The sequence below is a fragment of the Pteropus alecto genome, unplaced genomic scaffold, assembly GCF_000325575.1.
Source record: "Pteropus alecto unplaced genomic scaffold, ASM32557v1 scaffold7, whole genome shotgun sequence".
In the NCBI taxonomy this organism is placed as follows: Eukaryota; Metazoa; Chordata; class Mammalia; order Chiroptera; family Pteropodidae; genus Pteropus; species Pteropus alecto.
In genome coordinates, this window is record NW_006494614.1 from 20,085,542 (window position 1) to 20,091,472 (window position 5,931).

Below are 5,931 nucleotides of genomic sequence, written 5' to 3' on the forward strand. Positions count from 1 at the left end.
CCAGGAGAGACAAAAGGCAGCTAAAAATTCAGACGTCCCTTTAAAGGGCCTACACACAGACTCACTTGCTCATAGGCACTCATCGTGTCCTCCAGCAGAGGGAGGGCAGCTTGAGAAGTACCAGAGTCATACAGGGAAAGACAGTTGTGTGGCTTCAGGGTAAAGGCTGGAGAGACAAGAGAAAGACATAAAGGGCTGTTGAGCCCTTCTCCTGTGCAGCCATCCTGCCTACTGAGCCTTACCCCGCCATGGCTAAATCTGAATCTGCATTGGCCTGGTGAGATCTGCTCACCAGTGACTTCCTGAGACTCCACTCCACTTGCAAATTATCAGTGGCAATTTTGTGGCTGGACAACCAGCTACACCCTGTGCTCTTGGCAGGAGGCTGGGATAAATCCCACTCCCTGGGGCCAGTGCCCACACAGCAGCTCCTACTCTGTGGGCATGGCCAAGCCAGTGACATGGCATTGCCAGTCAGCCTGAGAGTCAGTCCAACTACTGACATGCCAACAGCAATCAGGGCTCAACTACAGCAGGAGTGCACACACAACCCACACAGGGGACACTCATGGAGCATCCAGTGCTGGTGATCAGAGAGATTTGTGCCACTGGGCCACACAGAACACTTACTACATAAGGCCACCAAACTAAGACTGGGAAATATAGTAGATAATACCTAATACATAAACATAGAGATATATAAAACATAAAATACACAAATACATAAAACAAACACAGAGAGACCACCAAAATGAGAAAACAAAGAAACAGGTCCCAAATGAAAGAATGAGAGGAAACTCCAGAAAAAGAACTAAATGAAATGGAGGCAAGCAAGCTACCAGATACAGAGTTCAAAACACTGGTTATAAAGATACTCAATGAACTTGGAGAAGAATAGATGAGAACTTCAGCAAAGAGGCAGTAATCATAAAAAAGAACATAGAGACCATAAAAAAGAACCAGTCAGACATGAAGACTACAACTTGCTATCTACAAGCAACCTACTTCAGATCGAAAGACACAAACAGAACATAACAAGATAAACAAAAATATTTTATGCAAATGTAAATTTAAAAACTATGGTAGCAATACTTGTATCCGACAAAATAAACTTTAAAACAAAGGTGATAATAAGAGACAAAGAAAAACATTACATAATGATAAAGGGATTGATCCAACAAGAGGATATAACTTTTGTAAACATTTATGCACCCAACACAAGAACATCTAAATATATAAAGCAAATATTGACAAACATAAAGGGAGAGAGTGATAATCAATCATATTAGAGAACTTTAACACTCCATTGACACCAATGGACATATCTTCCAGACAGAAAATCAACAAAGAAATGGCTTTCTCAAACGACACACTAGATCAGATGAATTCATTCGATATTTTTAGAGTGTTTTACCTCAAAGTAGCAGAATGTACATTTTCTTAAGTGTACACAGGACATTTTCCAAGATAGAACACATGTTAGGCCACAAAACAAGTCTCAGTAAATTTAAGAAGATTGAAATCATATCAAGCTCATTCTCTGACCACAATGGCATGAAACTAGAAAATCAATTACCAGAAAACAACTGGAAAATACACAAACACATGGAAACTAAATAACATACTACTAAACAATGAATGAGTTAACAATGAAATCAAGGAAGAAATCAAAGGATAACTTGAGACAAATGAAAATGAAAACACAATGACCCAAAATCTATGGGACATAGTGAAAGCAGTCTTAAGAGAGAAATTCTAGCATCACAGGCCTACCTCAAGAAACAAGAAAATCTCAAATAAATGATCTAACCTTACACCTAAAAGAACTAGGAAAAGAAAAGCAAACAAAACCCAGAGTAGAAGGAAGGAATAATAAAAATCAGAGCAGAAATAAACAAAAGAATCTAAAAAAAAATGCAAAAGGTTAATGAAACCAACAGCTGGTTCTTTGAAAAGATAAAATTTAACCTTTAACCAGACTCAAAAAAAAAAAAAAAGTGAGGACCCAAATAAATAAAATCAGAAATAAAAGATGTGACAACCGACTCCACAGACATACAAAGGATCATAAGAAAATACCATGAGCAATTATATGCCAACAAATTGGACAACCCACAAGAAATGGATACATTCCTAGAAACATATAATTTTCTAAGACCAAGTCAAGAAGAAACAGAAAATCTCAACTGACCAATTACTACTAACCAAATTGAATCAGTAATCAAAATATGCCCAATAAACCGAAGTCCTGGACCGAATGGCTTCACAGGTCAATTTTACCAAACATTCAAAGAAGAATTAACACCTATTCTCAAACTATTCAGTGCAATCCTTATCAAAATACCAATGGCATTTTTCACAGAACTAGAACAAATAATCCTAAAATTTATATGAAACCATAAAAGACCCCAAATAGTCATGGCAATCTTGAGAAAGAAGAACCAAGTTGGAGGTATCATACTACCTGATATCAAATTATACTACAAAGCTTTAGGAGTCAAAAGAGCATTATACTGTCATAAAAACAAGAACATAGATCCATGGAACAGAATAGAGTCCAGAAATAAATCCATGCCTTTATGGTCTTATAATGTGTGCCAAAGGAGGCAAAAATATAAAACTGAGTAAAGACAGCATATTCAATAAATGGTGTTGGGAAAACTGAACAGATACATGCAAAAAAAATAAAATAAAATTGGACCACCTTTTCACGCCATATACAAGAATAAAATCAAAATGGATTAAAGACTTAAATGTAAGACGCAAAACCATAAAACTCTTAGAAGAAAAGAAAGGCAGTAAACTCTCTGATATTGCTCTTAGTAGTATTTTTTTCCGATACATCCCCTCAGGCAAGGAAAACAAAAGAAAAATAAACAAATGGAACTACATCGAACTAAAAAGTTTTTGCACAGCAAAGGAAACCATCAATAAAATGAAGACAACCTACTGAATGAGAGAAGATATTTGCCTATGATATATCTAATAAGGGGTTAATATTCAAAATTTATAAAGAACTTATACAACTCAACAGCAAAAAAATATTCAATTTAAAAATGGGTAGAGGACCTTAACAGGCATTTCTCAAAAGAGGACATAGAAATAACCAATAGGCAGGAAAAGATGTGCAACATCACTAATCACTAGACAAATGAAAACTAAAACTACAATGAGATATCACCTCACCCCTGTCAGAACAGATGTCATCAATAAATCAACAAACAAGTGTTGACGGGGATGTGGAGGAAAAGGAACACTTGTGCATTGTTGATGTGATTGCAAATTGGTACAGCCACTATGGAATACAGTTTGGAGCTTCCTCAAAAAATTAAAAATAGAATTATCTTATAACCCAGGAATTCCACTTCTGGGTATTTATCAAAAGAAAACCAAGATATTATATGCAACCCTATGTTCACTGCAGTGCTAATTACAATAGCCAAGATATGGAAGCAATGCAAATGCCCATCAACAGATGATTGGATAAAGAAGTGGTACATATATATAATGGAATACTACTCAGTCGTAAAAAAAAAATGAAATCTCATCATTTGCAATGACATAGATGGACATAAAGGGTATTATGCTAAGTGAAATAAGTCAGAGAAAGACAAATGCCATATGATTTCACTTATATGTGGAATCTAGAGAAAAAATAAAAGAACAAACAAATGGAAACTGATAGATACAGAGAACAAACTGGTGATTGCCAGATGGGATAGGGGTTTGGGGGACTGGGTGAAGAAGGTAAAGGGATTAAGAAGTACAAATTGGTTGTTGTAAAATAATCATGAGGATGTGAAGTACAGCATAAGGAATATAGTCAATAATGTAATAACTATGTATAGTGCCAGGTGTGTACTAGATTAATCCAGAGGATCGCTTCATAAATTATATAAATATCTAACCACTATGTTGTACACCTGAAATTAATATAAAATAATATTGAATGTCAACTCTAATTGAAAAATAAAAATTAAAAAAGAAGAAATGATATTATGTGACATGATGGTGTTGTTAGCTAATGCTGTGGTGGTAATCATATTGCAATATGTAAGTATATAAAATAAACACATTGGACACCTCAAATGTAGACAGTGTTATATATCAGTTATTATCTTAATAAAGCTGGTGAAATTAAAAAAAAAAATAGAAATCTCAGGATCTAATTTCTTTCCAATTCTCTCTTAAATCTACTCCAATGAAGCTTCCATCCCAACTATTTCGCCAATTAGCCCTTAGTTGCCACAACCAGTCAGCATTCTCAGTTCTCATTTTGTATGATGTAACAACTTTTAACAGGTTGATCAACTTCCTCCTAGAAAATGTATTTCATTTTCTAGCTGAGACACCACTGTCCTGGTGTTTTCCACCACCCTCTACTTCTCAAGCTCTATTGCTAGTTCCTTTTCATCTTTCCGACTTCTAAACAATAAACTGCCTCCAAAGCAAAGGCCTTGGAACTCTTGATAGTTCCTACTAGAAATCATTCATCCAGTTACGACAATGAATATTCTCTTTACTCTGATGACTTCCAACTTTATCCCTCCTGTCTGAATGTACCTCTCAATCTAAGCCTTAAGTATTCAACTGAATTTTTCACATCTCCACTTAAATGTCTAATAATTATCTCAAACAACATATCTTAAATATCTTGATTTCTTCCCAAAATCTGCTCCTCTAACAGTTGTCCCCACTTTCAGTAATGGAAATTTTATTCTTCTCATTGGCCAAGGGTCATATCTGTGTCTTCTCTTCTGTCATACTCTGTATCAAATTCAACCTCAAGTCAGCTATACTTTCTAAATGCATCCAAAATTCAACCACTTCTTACTACTTCCACTATTCTTATTCTAGTTTAAATCAGCAACATGTCTTACCTTCATCATTACAGTAGTCTCCTAATAGGTTTCCTTTCTCTTTCCTCTGCTTCCCTATATTCTACTCTCATACAGAGATACTCTAAATGCTCAAAATCAGATCAGCTCAAAACTCTAGTCAAATGCTACAATGACTTCCCACTGCATCCAGGATAAAAACCAAAATTCTTATCATATTATCAGATCATGTTTCATAGCCTATCTGACCTAATCTCCCCGCTCCATTTGTCTCTTATGTTGCAGCCACACTGACACTGGTTTCTTTCTCTTCCTCAAACACAAACACACTTCTGCCTCAGGGCCTTTGAACTTGATGCTCCTTTTGCTCGTTGCAGTCTTCCCACAAATACCAGCATGGCTCAGTCTCATTTTCTTCAGACCTTATTCAGCTCACCTCTCACCTTTTTAGGGAGGTCTTTCTTAATATCTCTCTATAAAAGAGCAACTTATTTTCTTATTTACTCCCTATTTCTCTCATTCTGCTTTACTTTTCTTCAGAATTTTTATTACTACCTGACATATTATATAAGTAATTGCTGATTAACTACTCACCATCACTGGAATGGAAGCTCCAAGATAAATATTTTGTCTATATGTTGCACTGTTGTATCTATAGTACTTAGAATAGTACCCAGGGCTATACAGAAGATACTTAACAAATATGAGCTTAGTTATTTAGTTAAATAAATAATGAATATACTTATAGAGTCTTTTTAATACCACTTGGAGTCGCTTCTTTCTTCCCTGGTGCTGCCTTCTGAATTCAGCTGCCAGTACCCCAGGGTATCTCCAAGTACTGGTTCAGGTGACTATTCCAATTCCTCATGCCTCAGGAATATTTCTGTCTAGCATGGTATAGAAGAGAAAAAATAATAATTAGGGTTTACGGTTAATCTTCAAACTGCCACAGTTCCTATGCTAGGCACTATGAATCTAGAGATGAAAGCTTTAACAAATACCATGAATAGCTTAGTTGGGTGAAAAAGACAACCAACAATTAAAATATGTTACCCAGTCCTAAAACAGAGTATATAAAGGGTTCTATGGGAGT